The sequence below is a fragment of the Podarcis cretensis genome, assembly GCF_951804945.1.
Source record: "Podarcis cretensis genome assembly, chromosome: 3".
NCBI lineage: Eukaryota > Metazoa > Chordata > Lepidosauria > Squamata > Lacertidae > Podarcis > Podarcis cretensis.
In genome coordinates, this window is record NC_137172.1 from 91636160 (window position 1) to 91654284 (window position 18125).

An 18125-nucleotide genomic window follows, 5' to 3' on the forward strand; every position below is an offset into this window, starting at 1 on the left:
TACACACATCACTACTTACCTCTGAAGAGAAGATGATTGATAATATTCTCCAAATCCAAGTAATTTATTTTTACTTTGAAGGTGTACATTGAGAACAGTCAGTGAGAAATCAAATTCTAGCAGGTCTGGATGGGTGGGTGGGTGGGTGTGGAAGAATGCATTATAAGTAACAAAATCTGATAGCATCCTATGATGGAATATCCAATTAAGCAATTCTAACTGTGCATCGAATCAAGGCCTTTGTTTCTGCAGTAAAGCTCAGGTCTTATCCTTTTACTGTTGTCGCTCCACAGGGCTCTCTAATTGAATTTACTCTTTCTTAACGAGAAGCAAATTTAATGCTCTTTACAATGCCTGGTTGATCGTGATGCGGCTGCCCATTCTCTCCACCCCCACTCCCGCCTCTCCCAGTTTGCATGCATCAAAACCTGCTAAGTGATTTTTGTCTGAATGCAAAGGCAAAGCTCAAAGGAGTTCCTGTCTAGCATCCTACCTTTCATCTGCAAAATGTCTCAAAATACTTTTTTTGTGCAGAAAAGGAAACAAAAACGGAGGAGGATGTTTTATTCCAAGGTGATGATTTGCCTCTGTGCCTTCGCAGCTTTGATGGCTATGGTGCCAATGTGAAATGCTTCCTCTGGGGGGGAGGGGCAAGGAAAAAGTCAGGTGCCGATTTTTATTTATTTTTATTTTCAGTGATGATAACATGTGAGAACCAACGGATGAAAACACCTAATTGGAAAAACAAATAATGACCGCTCCCCACTTAAAACGAGGGGCGCCTTTTGCGTGGACGCGTGCAGCCCTGGATCTGGAGTGGCCCCATCAGCATAGGCTTTGCCTTCCCTCAGGTGGGATACCTGGAGGTCCCCGCCTACCCCAGTGAGTTGTCCAATCCCACCTGGGGGAAGCATTGCCAGGGAAACCAGGCCAGGTAAGGGGAGGGATTACCTGCCCACACAATAGAGGGTGGATCTTAATTGTTAATCCTCACTTGGCTCCAGAGCTTCTCCTGGAAGGACGTCGCTGGACTTCCTTGCTCCAAAAGGTAAGCCTGGGGCCTTTGGCCTCCCCCCCCCCGCGATTGGGTTCCAAAGGCTAGCGGGGGGGGTAATGGATTCCAGGATCCCCTTTTAAAAAGGGGATCCTTTTCCCTAGGCGGGCCCTGATGCCCTGGGGTGCTGGGCGATGGCATGGGGGCCATTTTCAGTGATGATAACATGTGAGAACCAACGGATGAAAACACCTAATTGGAAAAACAAATAAAAGGAAACTGGCGGAGTATGGCTTCAGTAAAATAGCTGGAATGTTCACATATTCATCTGCCTTGTTCCCAAGAAACAAAGCAATGCTTGTATTTATCACTAAAAACCATGCATAAAAATATAATAACTAATATTTTTGGTCAGCCATCTGTATCCTGATACTCCCACCCAGGTCCCTCCAAATGTTTTGGGTTACAGCTCCCATCGGCCACTATGAGCATGCCCAATGGTCAAGGATGGTGGTATTTGGAATCCCAAACATCTGGAAGGTTGGAGAGGTGGCTCTCCTTGTGAGGGCACCAACATGGCATCCTCCAAACATTGTGGACTATCATTGTCACGGATTGCCTGGGGCTGTTGGACGTTACAGTTCACAACATCTGGAAAGGACTCCATTAGCTACCCCTGCTCCAGTCAGTTATCCATACTCTTCCCACAGTTGCCTGCCCTTTCACAAGATCACCATTCTCCTTTCTATGAACATCCTGTGACCAGAAATCATGCTATATTCAACATAAAGCAAATCATACTGGCAAGTGGGAGAAAGCTGGCTAGGAAGCTCCTTTAAAAAGGGGGGGGGGAACGCACAGCAATTTTTAATCAAGTTATGTTGTTCTTTAACCCACAATTTTATACCTAAAAGGTAAAGGGACCCCTGACCGTTAGGTCCAGTCGTGACCGACTCTGGGGTTGCGGCGCTCATCTTGCTTTATTGGCCGAGGGAGCCGGCATACAGCTTCCGGGTCATGTGGCCAGCATGACTAAGCCACTTCTGGCGAACCAGAGCAGCGCACGGAAACGCTGTTTACCTTCCCGCCGGAGCGGTACCTATTTATCTACTTGCACTTTGACATGCTTTCGAACTGCTAGGTTGACAGGAGCAGGGACCGAGCAACGGGAGCTCACCCTGTGGCAGGGATTCGAACCACCGACCTTCTGATTGGCAAGCCCTAGGCTCTGTGGTTTAACCCACAGCGCCACCCGGTCGTTTACGGTTTCAAATCTTCACACAAACAAATGGTACAAAATATTCAAGCTAACTCCGGAATTGATGGCTCTGATCCCTGGCCTGGATTTGTTCTCTTCCACCTTTCCTCAGAGAAGTTTCAGGGAAGATGGGTGAGGAGCTGCCCCTACAGTTCTCTCAGACCACTGATGGTCCCTTTACAAGTTGACTGTTATACTTGGACACTTCCATAAATAAGAATTTGAAAAACAAATACAGAGGCTTTGTGTGTCCGAGATCAAGACATGTGGCCACATTCAGCCAAGTATGATGAGCTGTTCCTTTTTTTTTTTTTTTTTTTTGTAAATGTCACTACTACAATATGGTCATTACTGACCAGCAATTAAATCTCGCCACACAATGCCTAGCGTGCATCCACTTCAGAAAATAGCTGGATACTGAACCAAAGTGGGCCACTTTGGAAGTACTCAGACTTGCTCCAAAATGAAGTGGGATTTGTTCAAAGTGGTCCAAAACAAAGCAAGCTTCTCCAAAGCATCATGGACATTTTGGAAGGGTATTTGTATCCTTCCACTCAGTTCTCCTGACTGATCCAGCCCCTCACTGGCTGCCAAATGTACAAATGAGCAGGTGTGTCTGTGATGGACTACCTGTTGGCAGCAGGCAGCAGAAGGTCCCCAAACAGGGTGTTTGCACGGCAGGGAGGTTGTTTTGCTGAGTTGGCCTGGCATCTTCTGAATTCCAAGCTGTCACATAATGGCATTGGGCCCGATCTGGGTCTGAATGATGCACCTGCCCTGTCCCACACCTTTCACCACAGCAGCCACGAGCAGCAGGGCTGCAGATACAGCAGTGGCACCACCAAACCCTGCCCCTACTTGCATTTAAGTTCAGTGTTGAATATTTTGTTGGTCTGTGTCTCAATGAATAATAGTGTGATATAGAGCCGTTCTGTATATTGGTCCAAGTACTACTTTAGTGCACACTTCCAAATTTTTATAAATAAAATGTTGCCTACTCCATCAAGAACGCAGCAGGAAAGTGAAACTCGTGCTGTGGATTGGGGTGTGTGTGTGTGTGTGTGGGTGGGTGTGTGGGTGTGGATGGAATTAGATCCTCCTTGATCCACATTACAGTCAAGGAGGGGCCATACAAAGCTTCAGAAAAGTGGACCAAGGCCCCACTTTAGATGTGAAGTCTAATCCAAAGTGTTTGGAATCAAGCATCTCCTTGTCTGTAACACTAAATCACTTTCTAAAGCAATAAGTAAATAAATTCTGTCCATACTCATATCACATATCCTGTGCTATGGACAGTTCATGTACCTGGGAACCAGACAGGTCTGTTGTCCAGTTATAACACCTGAAGGCCCCACATGCCAATCAGCTGTGCAAAGTTTTGTTTAGTAATCAAAGTAGGAGTTACTCCAAAGGGGGGGGGGGACAACAACAGGAAGTCAACACAGGTTTTCAGCGGCACTTGACATGAATAGCTAAAAGGAACCCGCAACAGGAAGAAGCTGTTCAAAGTAGTGTTGAACAAAGCCAAAAGGAAAGGCGATGATTCAAATTCTAATGTGACCTTGTCACAAGAGTAAGCATTTTTGCAATGAAATCACCCCAAATGGAGATTTAGGATCATTTCCTTATCAGCATGTTGCCTGACCTTCCTTTTGGCTGGTTTCTGACTATTCGTGCATGAAGTCAAATGCGACTAAAGCCATTACAAAGCACTGAGACTGCACTGCCTGGCTCATTAGCTAAAATTGCAACCCACCCACCACAAAAGCCTATCCAGCAGCTCAGATCCAAGAGGGGAACCTTTTTAACAACAAAAGCAATTGACTTGGCTAAACAGTGAGATAATACTTACTCAGCATTGGCCAAGAAAGGGGCTGTTTCTGGCATGAGTCATCTTTTCTTTTTTTTTTAATATTACGGTTCATAATTCTCCTTTGTGGAACCTAAGCCATCTGAGTAAATTATCCTTCTGAGGAATTCTGCATGATAATTATTTGATAGGATATCAAAGATCTGGAATAAAGGAAGGTCACACTTTAAGCGACTTCTTTTCTGAAACCTTTCAAAGACTTCAGTGACCTTTTATCTCAGCATTCTTACCGCTGTCAAGGTTTGATCTTACAGTCACTGCAAGCAAAGTTCCCTCGGTTTCACAGAGATGTCATTGTCAATACATCAATCTTATGCCCACTCACCTGGGAGCAGGCGCCATTGAATTCAACAGCAGTAGACATGGGTAGGGTTACAACGCGTAAGGCATATCTGGCTGACATCTGGAGAGATTGTGGAAACCAACAACATTTTCTAAATGGAAAGAGATGGAGCAAAAGTTAGTTGACTGAGAGAAAATAAATAAAGTAAACTAAAACATAGTTTCACACCTACCAACCAGGACTGGCCCAGAGGAGATACTGAGTGCATTCCTTAGCTATACAAATCTCTTGGGTAGCAAACCACTTTGGGGAAGAAGCAGAAGCAGGTTGGCCGTTCATCAGCTGGGTTGATATTTACCAGGGAAATGAAGGTTATTTCTCTTTGAGTCCGTTTCAGTCCCCCAACCTGGAATTAGTGTCCATTTCCCTAATATAAGAAAGCTTTGCAATGGAGAATCAATACTTTGCAACAAAGCAGCTCAGTCTGAGAGTTTATAATGGAAGCTGGAGGTTTCCTTCCTGGTTCTCTGCAGGGCCTTGATAAAGGCAGGTGCTTACATGTGCCTCTCCCATGTTCCGAATAGCTGCACATGCAGCAACTGGGCATTTCACTGGTGGCCCTGAAGCTTCTGTGTGGCTCACCATCCCTTCTGTTCCTGTGGTCCTGGAGGTGATGGGAGAGACAGGGGGACGTGTCAGACAGGAATCCAGGTAATATGTAAGGAGACCTCTGGTTCTGCAGGAGAGATTGTGATTATGAGGACACCTTTCCTTTAAGGAGCTCAAGGTGGCATCCATAGTTATCCTCCTCCTCCTCCTCCATATATTATCAACAAAACAACCCTGTGAGCTATGTTAGGTTAAGAGACAGTGACTAGCCCAAGGTTAGCCAGTAAGTCTCATGACTGAGTGAGGATGCAAACCCTGGTCTCCCAGGTCCCAGTCCAACACTCTAAACACTACACTACACTGGCTATTCAGAGCTGCTGGCACAGTGGAGATCTTCTCCAAAGAATCCCCTGGTTCCATATCTGGGTATGGCTGAACCCTGACAAGCAGATGCCTGAAACAGGGCCTATTCTGCTTTGAGCCTCAATATTTAGAATAGTCTCATCAGGAAGGACCTCTTGGCCTAACTGCTGCTTGCTTTCAGATTGGCGATTAATAATGTTTTGTTTCAGTGAGACTTTGCAGAAATTTCTTAAAAAGTTGATTTCATGCTGCTTCTGCCTTTAAGCAGGAATTCTAATATGTTTGCATCAATGTGCATTGTCTTATCTTTCTGGGTTGTAAACTGCCAATAATCTTTTGTATAAAGTTAGGATATGCATTTTGACAGATAAATAAATACATATTTGGAAGAAGGCGTCTTCTGAGCCTCAAAAAGATTCAAATATATAGTGCAATTCTCTAAGTGCAAGTTGAAAACCCAAGTTGAAGTTATCAGACATCTAGTCTCTTTCAGAACCTCTGATGTCCAGTTTCGCTATCAAGCCACAATTTCAGCTGGGCTTCAACCATGGAATATGTGATATAGAATATATGTGTGGGAAACATATATAATTATTATATTGGAAAGTGAACCTTTGAACAAATGCAGAACTCGTTTTCTCTCACCACTGTATAGCCATATAAAAACCTGGGAAGCTGCCTAAACCTTTTCCATACCTAAAATATTGTTGACACCGACTACAGGGTTTCAGACAGGAAATTTTTCTTAGCCATTATCTTGAGATGCCTGGGGCTGAACGTGGAACCCATTTTTTCATGAAAGGCATATGCTCTGGTGCTGCGCTACAGTCCATCTCTGCACTGGAAATATGCATGTGGGATTAGAGGCAATTAGATTCATGTCAGGAACTGTGACATGTGTTATGTACTGAAGTTCTCATCCAGGGCCAGCAGGGGGATACTGTAGACAGTTTTCACTCAGGTCCACATATGCAAATAAGGGATTGAAAGTGACGTTCAGTGATTGGATAGTTACAGAAAATGTTGCGTTCTAGTGGAGCTCTGTATAAGCAGGCTGGCTGAACCCTTCAGTTCAGTTCTGTTCTGGCCTGTGAATAAAAACAAGAGCTGTTTGAAGAATCGCTGTGTTGTCTGATATGTTCACCCACAACTTAACAACATGCAAGAAATGTAATCCTTGTGCCATGTGCCAGGGGTGGGCAGGAAGAGAAGTGAGCAGAGCAAAGGACATAAATGTTACAGTAGGTCAGTTTCTACACATGCCCCAGTCTATTCCTCCACCCACAGAAGCAGGAAGAATTATCAGAGTTCCAGGGCACATTCATTCCAGACTGGCAAAAACACTCCAGGAGGACGAGGAGCAGGGCCTGTGGGGGTGTGACTTGTGGAGAACGGACGTGGCCTGGGGACAGATCTGAGGTTCAGATAGAGGGGTCTGGAGGGCCACATCTCCCCACCAGATGTGAGATTCCCCATCCCTGCGGTAGAGCATTCTCACAACATTGGGCGAGTTAAATCTGTGCATGACTAAAGCTATGCTGCAATAGTAAACCTCCAGTTCTACACAGGCTTACATACCTTCCTCATGGAGTGTTTCCTGCACATCAGTATGTTCAAGGTTGAGACCTCCCATCTGATTTCGCCCTTAGTTTCAAATAAATATGTCTCTGCAGGCTGCTGCAGTTCCCTTTTATTCAAGCAAAATACAGCCCAATGCCAACACCTTTCCAAAGTTTCAAAGAAGTGCAAATTTTATATATATATATATATATATATATATATATATAGTATTTTTAAAACACCTTTTCACTTGAGCGGTTGCTGGGAACAAATGTCGGCTCCCAGCATGCAGGCTGGATGGTAAAATGACAAGGCCCAGGGTGCTGATTTACTGTTCTCACAGCCATCTTTTCCAACTGATTTATGGCAGTGCAGTGGAAAAGCCTTTGTAAGAAGTCAATTCACCTTAACAAGTAAAAATCACCCATCTGCCAGTTGATAAAGTGAGAATGAGCAGGGGAAAGGAAGAGCCTTATGTTGTTATTGTTTTAAAGGCTAATATAGAGACATCTGAAAGGTTACGTTCTGTGGTCTGTACTAGATGTATCCCATCACATTACTTTAGTCAACCCAAAACTCTAATTGACTTAAATGAAGCCTGCATTTCAGGTAAGCTGCCAGATAATTCACTCTCAGCAAATACAAACTGCCTTTCAAAATTTCACATATTTCCCTTTTGTGAGAACCTTGGTGCCCCTCCAGATACTGAGCACGAGGAGATCAGAGCAGAAGTACTGTACTGGTCATATAAAAAATGCCAACTAAAAGAATGTCAGGCTGCTGTAGAATACACAAGATGCAGCAAATTGTACTGTATTGTTGTTGGCATCCGTCTGTCTCGGGAGATGATGGAGCAGTGTGCCTTTTGGGGTAAATTTCATCTGTTGGAGAGTTATAGTACCTGCTCTGACTGTAGAGACTGATATGGGAGAGACATGTTTTGTTGCAGCTGGGGCAGATGAAGGCATCCAGTTATGCTGCTGCAGATACACCGTGGCGTTTATTCTCTCTGCACTCCTTTGCAGCGGTCATTTCTCCTCTGGTAATGTATCATATAGCCACAAGGAAATAAGCTGTGCTTTCCTTAGCAAAACAACAACAATCACAGAATAAACAAAAATAAGGGTAAAATGCTCAATAAGAAGTTACAAACATAGCAATAGATATTTAATATTCAATAAAATCCAAACTACAAACACATATTAATAAAGCATTCCTACACTCTATTTATAAAGCACATGCCAACTGAAAACAGGTGCTCCTTGGCCAGACTTGTTTCAGCTTTTAGCCTTCATCAGTGGCCAAGTATAGATGATCTACTACAAAATTAATAAAAGTAATAATGGTTAGTACCTCTGATAGGGGGGAAACTATCTATAAATCTGTAAATTACTGTATGATAGTAACACCCGCCCTTAGGCTTTTGAGTAATAAATTCCTAACTATGCCATGAATGAAACTCGTCCAGATGCAGGGTTCTATCAATCCCACACAACAAATAAAAATACACATTCTTGAATTACAGAGATAATATATAATGTTTTGCTCTACATCCAGGTATGTCTGCCAGTAGTTCCAGTGTTTAAGTATGGCTCCCTGTATTGGGCCATTATACCTGTCAAAAGTCAATGGCACCAACTTCCAAGGTTCTCACTGTTCCCCACCCCTTAGGTTTAAACTATTTTTCCGTTCCATCCTCCTAACTTATACATGGTTTCAAAATTCTTCTAGGGTATTGACAGGTCTGAAGTTGTCCAAATATAATTTTAGACAGTTTAGCAAAATTGAATATTCCCAAACGATCAGCCTAAGTAGGAATTGCAGTACTTTCATATGTCTTATGAAGGAGAAAAGGGGAATATAAAAATGAAGGCTTTTCCCAATGTCTTAAACAACTGATGTTAAAATGTCATTGCATGATGAGGCTGGCGCCCTACAGTGATTGACTAGGGCAGCATTTGAAGGGGTCAACAAGACTGCTGTCACAGGAGATAAAAAGTGCAACATATGAAAATGACCAAAGACCGCTGAGATATTATTATTTAAAGTTCCATTCACAGAAGTCTCTGTCTGATTTCATCAAGGGCATGCATTAAACCAGTAGGGTTTTTTCACCTGTTAATTTTTCACTGAAAATAAGTTTTCCATTCTGGCATTGGAGGGGGGAGAGGTATATACTTCAAATGTTTTTACAATGTATTTTCCCCCCATTGTGCGCTGCAGGAAAGTCTTATGTGGAGCTGACTGTCAGTTCCCAACAGCCTTCTTGTTTTATGAGGTCTGTGCCATAAATATCCCACAAATGTAGAAAGAGTATCCCCTCTTCTGTAGGATTAGTTCACAGACAGGCCTTGCTAGGCTACAGTTCAGCTTTTCCATGATAACCATTGGATTTATGGCCTAGTCCTCTTCTCAGGTCACATCCACACATACGTTTAAAGCACATTTAACACACATTCAAAAGTACATGCCTTTCTACAAAAAATCCTGGTAACTGTGGTTTGTTAAGGGTATTGGGAATTCTAGTTCCATGAGGGGTTAATGGCAGTTCCCAGAATTCTCTGGGGGAAACCATGGAATCATAGAGATGGAAGGAACCCTGAGGGTCATCTGGTCCAACCTCCAGCAATGCAGGAATCTCCAATAAAGCATTCATGACAGATGGCCATCCAACTTCTGCTTAAAAGCCTCCATTGAGGGAAAGTCTACCACCTTCTAAGAGGGCAGATTTGAGGGTAAACCTTACACAGCACGGGTCTGTCCTTGTGGTTCGTTGGAAGTTGAAACTGCCTCACATGTACTATTACGTTGTCGTCTTTATGAGGATATACGTTTGACTTTTATTACACCTGTTTTGCAAAAGTCCAGGAAAGAATTGGAATACCATAGTTTAAAACTACTGTTAGAGGACAAGAATCCCAAGACTACATTAAATGTAGCTAAATTCTGTGCGTTTGCAATCAACCGCAGGAAGCAAGTGGTATCCCATAATGTTCAAACCCCTAAATGTTAATTACTGGGGACACGCTAACAATTAATTTTAATTTTTATATTTAGAGCCTTGTTATATTCATATTGTCCCTTGTATTTCTGATATTTTTATGATCTGTGATATTGTGTGTGTGATGCTGGTCTGTGACCGTATTAATAAATTCATTCATTCACCTTCTAAGGGAGTCTGTTCCACTGTCGAACTGCTCTTACTGTCAGAAAGTTCTTCCAAATGTTCAATAGGAATCTTCTTTCTTGTAACTTGAATCAGGTCTCCTGCACCTTTCAGTGCAGAAGAAAACAAGCTTGCTCCATTTTCCATGTGACAGCCCTTTAGATATTGGAAGATGGCTATTGTATCTTCTCTCAGTTTCCTCTTATCCCAGCTAAACATGCCCAACTCCCTCAACTGTTCCTCAGAAGGCTTGGTTCCCAGACCCTTAATCATCCTGGTCACTATCCTCGACACATGTTCCAGCTTGTCAATATCCTTCTTAAACCGTGGCACCCAGAACTGGACACAGTAGTCCAGGTGTGGTCTGGCCAAGGAAGAATAGAATGGGACTATTACTTCCTTTGAGCTGGACACCATGCTTCTGCTGATGTAGCCTAGAATAGCATTAGCTTTCTATTGCAGTTTCATCACACTGTTGCAGCAAAAAAAAATGCTAACGCTATAATCATATGCCTTTAAATGTGCATTAGATGTGCTTTTAAAGTATGGTGTAGATGTAACCTCAGATTAGTAGCCAAACATGTAGCAAAATAATTTGACAGGCCCAGATTAATTGCAATGCAAAACCAAAGGAATTTCAGCAACCGTGTTATGCTTCCGCCCGGCTCACTTTCTCGCCATTTAAACAACCTCCTACTTCAAATCCATATTAACTATAAGTGTTTAGATATAGTTTCATTCCTTTTCAGAGCACATGCGACAATATTCATTCTTCTCTCCATTGTTGCATTCTGTGACATGAGTCAAAAAGAAGATCGAAACTCAGCAGCTCTGTGTCAAGGCACACAGAGTATGAGAGCAAAAAGCAGAAACTCTTCTGCTTCCCTTGAGTTCAAAATAAGTGAATTCCCTCATTCTTCTCTGCTTGAGATTTGTTCCTGAACACCCACAGCACTATTCCAATGCATTTGCACCAAAAATAAAAGCTTTTATTTATTCTCACCTTCAGCAGAGCAAAGAACATGGAAGAGCTATTTAGATAAAAACTAAAAAGCCTACTAAGAATATTTGTGTTACCAGAGAGATAACAGATACACTTCAAAGTTCTATTCCATGCCATATATATTTTCTATTATTGGGCTCTATGTAACTGTGCAAGCATGCTTACATAGAACAGGAGGGAATCCATCACTTAATACTAATTACACAATATATGGAAGATTTCTACCACCAGCTATCTAACGATTACTGTGCATTCAATAACTTTTATTTGATTAACTCCCTTGGCTGTAAATGGGACTTATTGCTCCTCTGTCGGGCACAAATGTTATAATTTGGAGAATAACATATTGCAGTCCAAAGTATCACTGGGTTTGTTCCCTTTGAGATATCTCAGGCAGACTAATGATTTTCATTTCAGATTTTCATTTCAGTCTCTACTTTTCATTGCTATGAGGCTTTTGTGGCAACCACAAAATGCTAACCAAAGCAAAATGCAGTTTTAATACTGGGTGAATCAAATATAACAAGGCCTGGAAGGTATACAGTTTTGAAAAATCATGCTATTAGGCGAGCCTCAGCAAATTATAAAATAATGCATTTGTGAGTAAACCTATACTTTTTTTCATCCTTCAGCCTCTGGTTGCACTACAAAACAACTTCTGAGGTGGTAGAGTTTTTTTGTTTTTTGTTTACTTAAACAAACATAATTCTTTATTCTTTAATGGTGTAAAAACGGCCTATGCAGGAAGAACTGGGCCAAATTCCTTATCTACCTGTGGAAAGAAGGGGTAAGAGCAGCTTATTGTTTCTGCCCCCACCCCACCACACAAGACACACTGCATCTTTGCCAAATGAAATATACTCCGAGTCCTGCAGTGATTTCATGCTCTTTATTGCAGCTTGTAAAACAGTGATTGAATTTCCCCCCAAAACTTCAGGCTTTTATATACATTATTTACACAATAAGTCCCATCTGATTGGCTGATTCAGCTTCCCTCCTGGAGCCTGATTGGTCTTCTCCTGCAGGCCAATCAGTTGTAGCATTCTACGATCCTACCAGCCTAATAGGCTGATTAACTTCCTCCTAGAGCCTGATTGGTCTTCTCCTGCAAGCCAATCAGTTGCTGCATTCTAGGATCCTACCTGCCTATTGTTCTAGGCTCCAAGCTTAGTACATAACACCAACCCTAATTACAATGGTAATTCCAGACCTCTCTGTGGTAGGAATTCAAGCACATGCCAGAAATTAAGGTCAATAATTTAGTATGATATCATTCATATAATATTTTTATAACAATTCTCTTGGTTGATTTTTACAAACTCACTTTTCATCACTGATCTCCATCTTAAATTCCTTCTCCCAGTTTTCTTTTAATTGGTTATATATGTTCGTGCATTTCTCCACCAAGATTTTATACACTTTGGAGATCAGATCCTTTTGTCCAAATAGAAAAAGAAAAGAAAAAGAAAAAAACTTTCACATATTGTTAGATCTCTACTTATCTTGTGACATTTTTTTTTATTTAACACAATTTATAGGCTATTTATTTATTCTAAATCTAAATTTACCTAAAACACTATAAAATACTTACTCAAAAATACAAAAAACACACAACAAACTTTTAAAACAAGTAGACATAATAAAACAATCAGAATACAGATAAAATCAGCAAAATTTAAAAATATGGCTGGCTAGGAACGTTTGCTGAAACAATTCAGTGTTTAGCAGGCATTGAACAGTCCAGGGCACTGGGACTACCACCCTAAAAAATGTATTTCTGACAAGCTATATATACTATATATAACTTCTAATTTGTATATATGGCAGGGGGAGACTTAATGGTTGTGTTTTTTCACCTATCTGATCATATAATAAAATGATCCCATGTGATAGAAAATCCTTATATTTAGCAAATCTATATTTAAAACAATTAGAATAACCCCTTAGTTATGTTGCGGACCAGAAACACCCATTATTAACAGGAGCCAGGGGAAGGATAATCGGAGCTGTTGTCGAGATTTCCATCCCTATTTTGGGAGGTTCACCAATGCCAGGTTCAAAATGGGAAAACACAGCTTCTGAGAGGAAATTAAGCAGCTGCAAATGTTCCTGTCCATTCCCCCATCCCTATCTCAGTCATCTAACATCCCACAACCTGATGCAAATGGTCAGAGCTCCTCCAGGTATGTAAAGAACAAGCAGGGTAGGAAGGTGGATGTCAAGATCAAGGAGGTAATGGGCTGGGGAAACTATATCCATCTTATATTTTGCCACATTTGGGATATTAAGAGGTGCCTATAAACATTATCCTGCTTTGAATCCAAAATCCTAGCCTGTTGAAATTTTGTGTGTTTGTGTGTGTGTATGTGATTTCACAGAAGCATTCATCTCTTTGTGGGGGGGCCCTCTGTCCTTTTAATAACTTCTGCTTGCTGGTTTCATTCTCTCCTTCAAATGTGTTTTCTAACTCTAACCAAGGAAGGCCAGGTGACCTATACACAGCAATTTCACCTATACAAACAGGAGATATAAAATGTTGACATAGCAATATCACAGGTGTCAATAACTGTGTCAGGCAACTGAGTCACAAGTTAAATCTAACAAGATTTATCTTTATAATGAAAACATGCACAACTACTGCATCACTCAGTAAGGCCAAATTCCATCCCGTTCCTGTTTCCTGTGCTGTCTGTCATACTTTATCTCTCAGCAAGAAGTGTTCCAATGCTATTGTTTATGGGTGTTACTATATCTAATAACCACACTTAGGCAACCTATGGACTTTTGGCAATCTAGGAGAGCACTGGGCATCTTTCTTTCAGTTGAGAAAATGTCACCGTGGCAAACTAGAATATCTAAAGTTGGTGAGAGATAGGCATGTCTGGCACCAGTGGTAAGTCAAATCGGGCACTACTGAGGACCTCAGGTCCAGAATCATTTGCCTGATCTGCCTGTTTACTCACCACCTGGCCTGGGTGATGATGTGTGGGTACCATTTGAAAGTCCAGCTCAACCTCCACCCACAGATGTCATGTAACCATCCACCTCCACTGTCCATCTCCACGCTGCCTTGCATGGAGGCCAAAGGCTTCTCGGAGCAAAGCATTCTGCACAAGGAGTCTATATCAGTTTGACTTCTTTTGATCAAGATGAAAGACTTTACCTCTAGCCACTAATAACTTCAGGTTGAATGTTGTAAAATAAGTACTATTAATTTCCATTTTCATCAGCTGTCATGTGACCCAGCAAACAAAAAAGCAGAGGGATAGCTGACACTTGAAGTCTTATGACTGAAATACGCTTCAAAGATAGTTTTGTTCAATTTTTTTTAAAAAAAAACATGCAGGTCCTGTTATCCAAACACAATGAATTCTCAGGAAATCATTTATTAGTTAAGCGTTCACATAGCAAATCAGCAATTTCCAGTGATTCCTACGAGGAAATTTCAAATGTGTTTGCGACCATGGAATTTTGACTCCAAAACAATGGAAAAACCCGGGAGAACCCAGGAAATGAAAGCTTGCAAAAGCAAATAAATAAAGGAAAAAGGGTTCTCTATTTGTCCAATCTCTCCCTCTTCCTTCCAGCTCCTTCCTACCATGGTTTTCAGAGAAGCGGCTGCGGCTGACCAGCAAAACACAAAAAGCAAGGCTTGTTTAAGGTTGCTTACTTGTTTACAGTGGGGGGAAAAGGATAACAGGTGGTTAAGTCCAGTCCAAGGCAACTATGGGGTGCGGCCCTCATGTTGCTTCAGGCTGAGGGAGCCAGCTGTTTGTCCACAGACAGCTTTCTGGGTGATGTGGCCAGAATGAATAAACCGCTTCTGGTGCAAAGGACCACCATGATGGAAGCCAGAGCACATGTAAATGCTGTTTACCTTCCCACCACAGCAGTACCTATTTATCTACCAGCGCTGGTATGCTTTCGAACTGCTAGGTTGGCAGGAGCTGGGACAGAGCAATGGGAGCTCACCCCGTCTGTGGATTCAAACCACTGACCTTCCGATTGGCAAGCCCAAGAGGCTCAGTGGTTTAGACCTGTGTGTAGTTGTTTCTATATTTCCCAGTGTAAAACAGTTTAAGGAAACATATTCTAAATTAGATAGTATATTAATTAGAGGTGTGTCACCATATTCTGTCATCAGCAACATAGTGAATCATTTGCATGTAAAGTTCACTGTCTATAAGGGTGAAACCTAAGACCAGACTTTCAAAAAACTGTCTTCCTTTCACATGAAGCCACAGGCAGATGCCTTAGCTGTTTTTCCATCATAGATATGCTTTCATTGTTCCTGCATAATACTTGTGCAAGTGTCCATCTGCATAGTCAATAAACCAACACACATTTTTTCTTTTCTTCTCAGATTGCCAAACCACAGTCCTAAAAGTATACTGAAAAGTCATTTAACTCAATCATATGAATCATTGCAGGGTCCACTGTAGCTAAACCATGTCAGCCAGTGATGTTCAGCCTCATCTTAAAAACATCAAAAGCTGATTTTAAAATTCCCCAGGTAAGTTTGTCCCATTGGTCAACTTGTATCACTGCTGAGAATTTCTTATATAATCTAATCTAAATCTGCCTTCCAGCAGGGAAAATCTACGGCTTCCTTCTTGTAGGCTGCTGTAGAAGCTATAGAGAGCAATTATTCTCCATCTTCTTTGAGGCAATCTGAGTATCTGGGGGTTTTTCACCAAAAATATACCCACCAGTCAACATTTCTCTACTTTATAATCAAAAATAAATCAATGTGCAATCACAACTTATCGCAAAACTTTTCTGATATGGAAAGGAAAATGAAAATAAAAATCAGTAACCATAAAATAAGAATGGTTTCCCCAGATATCCAGGTCACACTAACTTGGCCTTATTACCCTGATCCCTATTGTCCTCACTCTCAATAAGCCCCATGTTTCTGCATTCTGTAGTCACTGACTCCTGAATTCTTTAGCACCTGTGGGTGTGATGCATCAAATCCTGCTGATTACAATTCATTCCATTTGGACAAATTATACAGTATTCATTGGCTGTTCTTTTTCCTGTCTGTGAAATAGAGGCACATTAACAGTGAAATCCTAAGCTCACTTACTAGAGAGCAACCTCCAATGAGCTTAGTGAGGCTTACTTCTGAGTAAGCAAGCTTAGGCTTTCACTGCACTTGTCATTTTGAACTGCTTGTTAAAACATGGTGTAGCCACCCTCTCTCGTTTTGTCATTTATGGACGAGTTCAGCTTATTTTCTTCTGCCTACTTCCCCCCACTTCTACAGCATACTCGCAGAACATATTTGTCACATGCCAAGCATCCTCTGCTGAATCCAATTCCTTCTGTGGATTTTCTACATTGCTGGCATTTTCCTCCCTATTAATAAGTCATTTCGTATATGGAGAGACTTGTATGATAGCCTGATTTCTAGAAAGCATTTTATATATGCAAAGAAAATTGGGTTCTTCGTGGCCTTGTCAAACAACATGGAGCTCAAGCTGAACAAAGACTTGCTTAACATTTCTATCCTACTTTCTGCTAATGTTACTTGACCTTTCTGGAGCTAAATCTAAGGTCCTATTTGACATTGTCTTTCTACTCCGTCAGCCTGGGCCTTCAGTGCTGTCAGTCATTCGGAGCTCCTTGACTCCCTCTTCTCTTTGGGCTTTAATTGACAACATCCTCTTTTCTGACTATCTAGCTTCTCTTTATTTCTACCATTTTCTAGTAATCCTACAAAGCTCTGTCCTTCAGCTCTTGTTTTTCTCCTGAGTACCCACATTCACATTCATGGATTTAACTATCAACTTTGTAAAATAATAGATACATCAGCAAGTGCCCTTTTCCTATCAATGTTGGCATAATCCCAAGACATTTAGGAATATAAAGAAAAGCCAGCCGGGAGCTCTGAACAACAATTCTTTTCTATGTGCTTGCAATAAATGCAGGCACTGAATAGATGCAAAATAGTAGGCAGGTGTTCCGAGGTAGGAAGAGACAATAGAATAACTGGGGAACATTCAACATGATAAAACATTTATACCAGGGGGAGCCAATGTGGTGGCCTCCAGATATTGTTGGACTACAAGTCCCTTCATCCTCGATCATAGGTCATGTTGTGGCTAATGGCCAATTGGCTGTGGCTAATAGGAGATCGAGTCCAACAGCATCTAGAGTGTGCATGTGGGTGTGCCGTGTGATCCTCCCTGACATTAGTCACCTACAGTGCTGGAGCAGATGGAGGACTTGTTAATGATGCCAACTGCAATTCACCGTTGGATGACTGAGAGTTGCCCTTGGTACATTTTTCTGCTTTGCTGATTCCTGGAGGTATGCAAGCAAGGCTCACCAAAACTATTTAGAAGCTGATCACCCAAGCAATTCAGAATCTTATAGAGTGCTTTGCCTAGTGAGTCCTTGATTATAGCAATTGCCTAAAGCTTTTTGTATGCATTTGGTTTGAAGTAATCTGAAAATACCAAGCGTTTATATGAGAACATAAATGCAAGACAGAGTATTTATTCATTATTCAATACAGTGGTACCTCTCGTTACGAACTTAATTAGTTCCGGAAGTCCATTCTTAACCTAAAACTGTTCTTAACCTGAGGTACCACTTTAGCTAAAGGGGCCTCCCGCTGCCGCCAATGCGCAATTTCTGTTCTCATCCTGGGGCAAAGTTCTTAACCTGAGGTACTACTTCCGGGTTAGTGGAGTCTGTAACCCAAAGTGGTTGTAACCCGAGGTGTTTGTAACCCAAGGTACCACTGTATTCAGGTCATTCAAATAAAAATTGAAAGACTTCTGTGTTTACCAACTCTCTTTAATTAAATTAAGACACAACAGCTTGGTTCAAAAAGAACCACTTGATCAAACCATAGTCATGTATTGAAGCTGGTTTGCAATCCTAGGTTTAGAGGGCAAGTACAAACCAGAGTTCATCAGTTTGGATGCAACTAACTGAAGCAGAGCATAGGATAAGAGGCAGGCATAGGGCTCATTTTCATTGTATCAAACTATACCACCCCTAAGCCA

At 41.6% G+C, this 18125-nt stretch overlaps 1 long non-coding RNA gene across 1 annotated transcript in view; it reads right to left on the minus strand.

Annotated features, from left to right (window-relative positions):
- Positions 1-678: 678 nt before the first annotated feature.
- LOC307212951 overlaps positions 679-18125 on the minus strand; it is a 65426-nt gene continuing 47979 nt past the window's right edge. The window contains exons 3-7 of the long non-coding RNA XR_013837280.1: positions 12431-12540; positions 7839-8020; positions 4448-4556; positions 4105-4265; positions 679-732 (exon numbers count right to left, since the gene is read on the minus strand). This is a non-coding gene — a long non-coding RNA (uncharacterized lncRNA). The remainder of the gene's footprint in view (positions 733-4104; positions 4266-4447; positions 4557-7838; positions 8021-12430; positions 12541-18125) is intronic.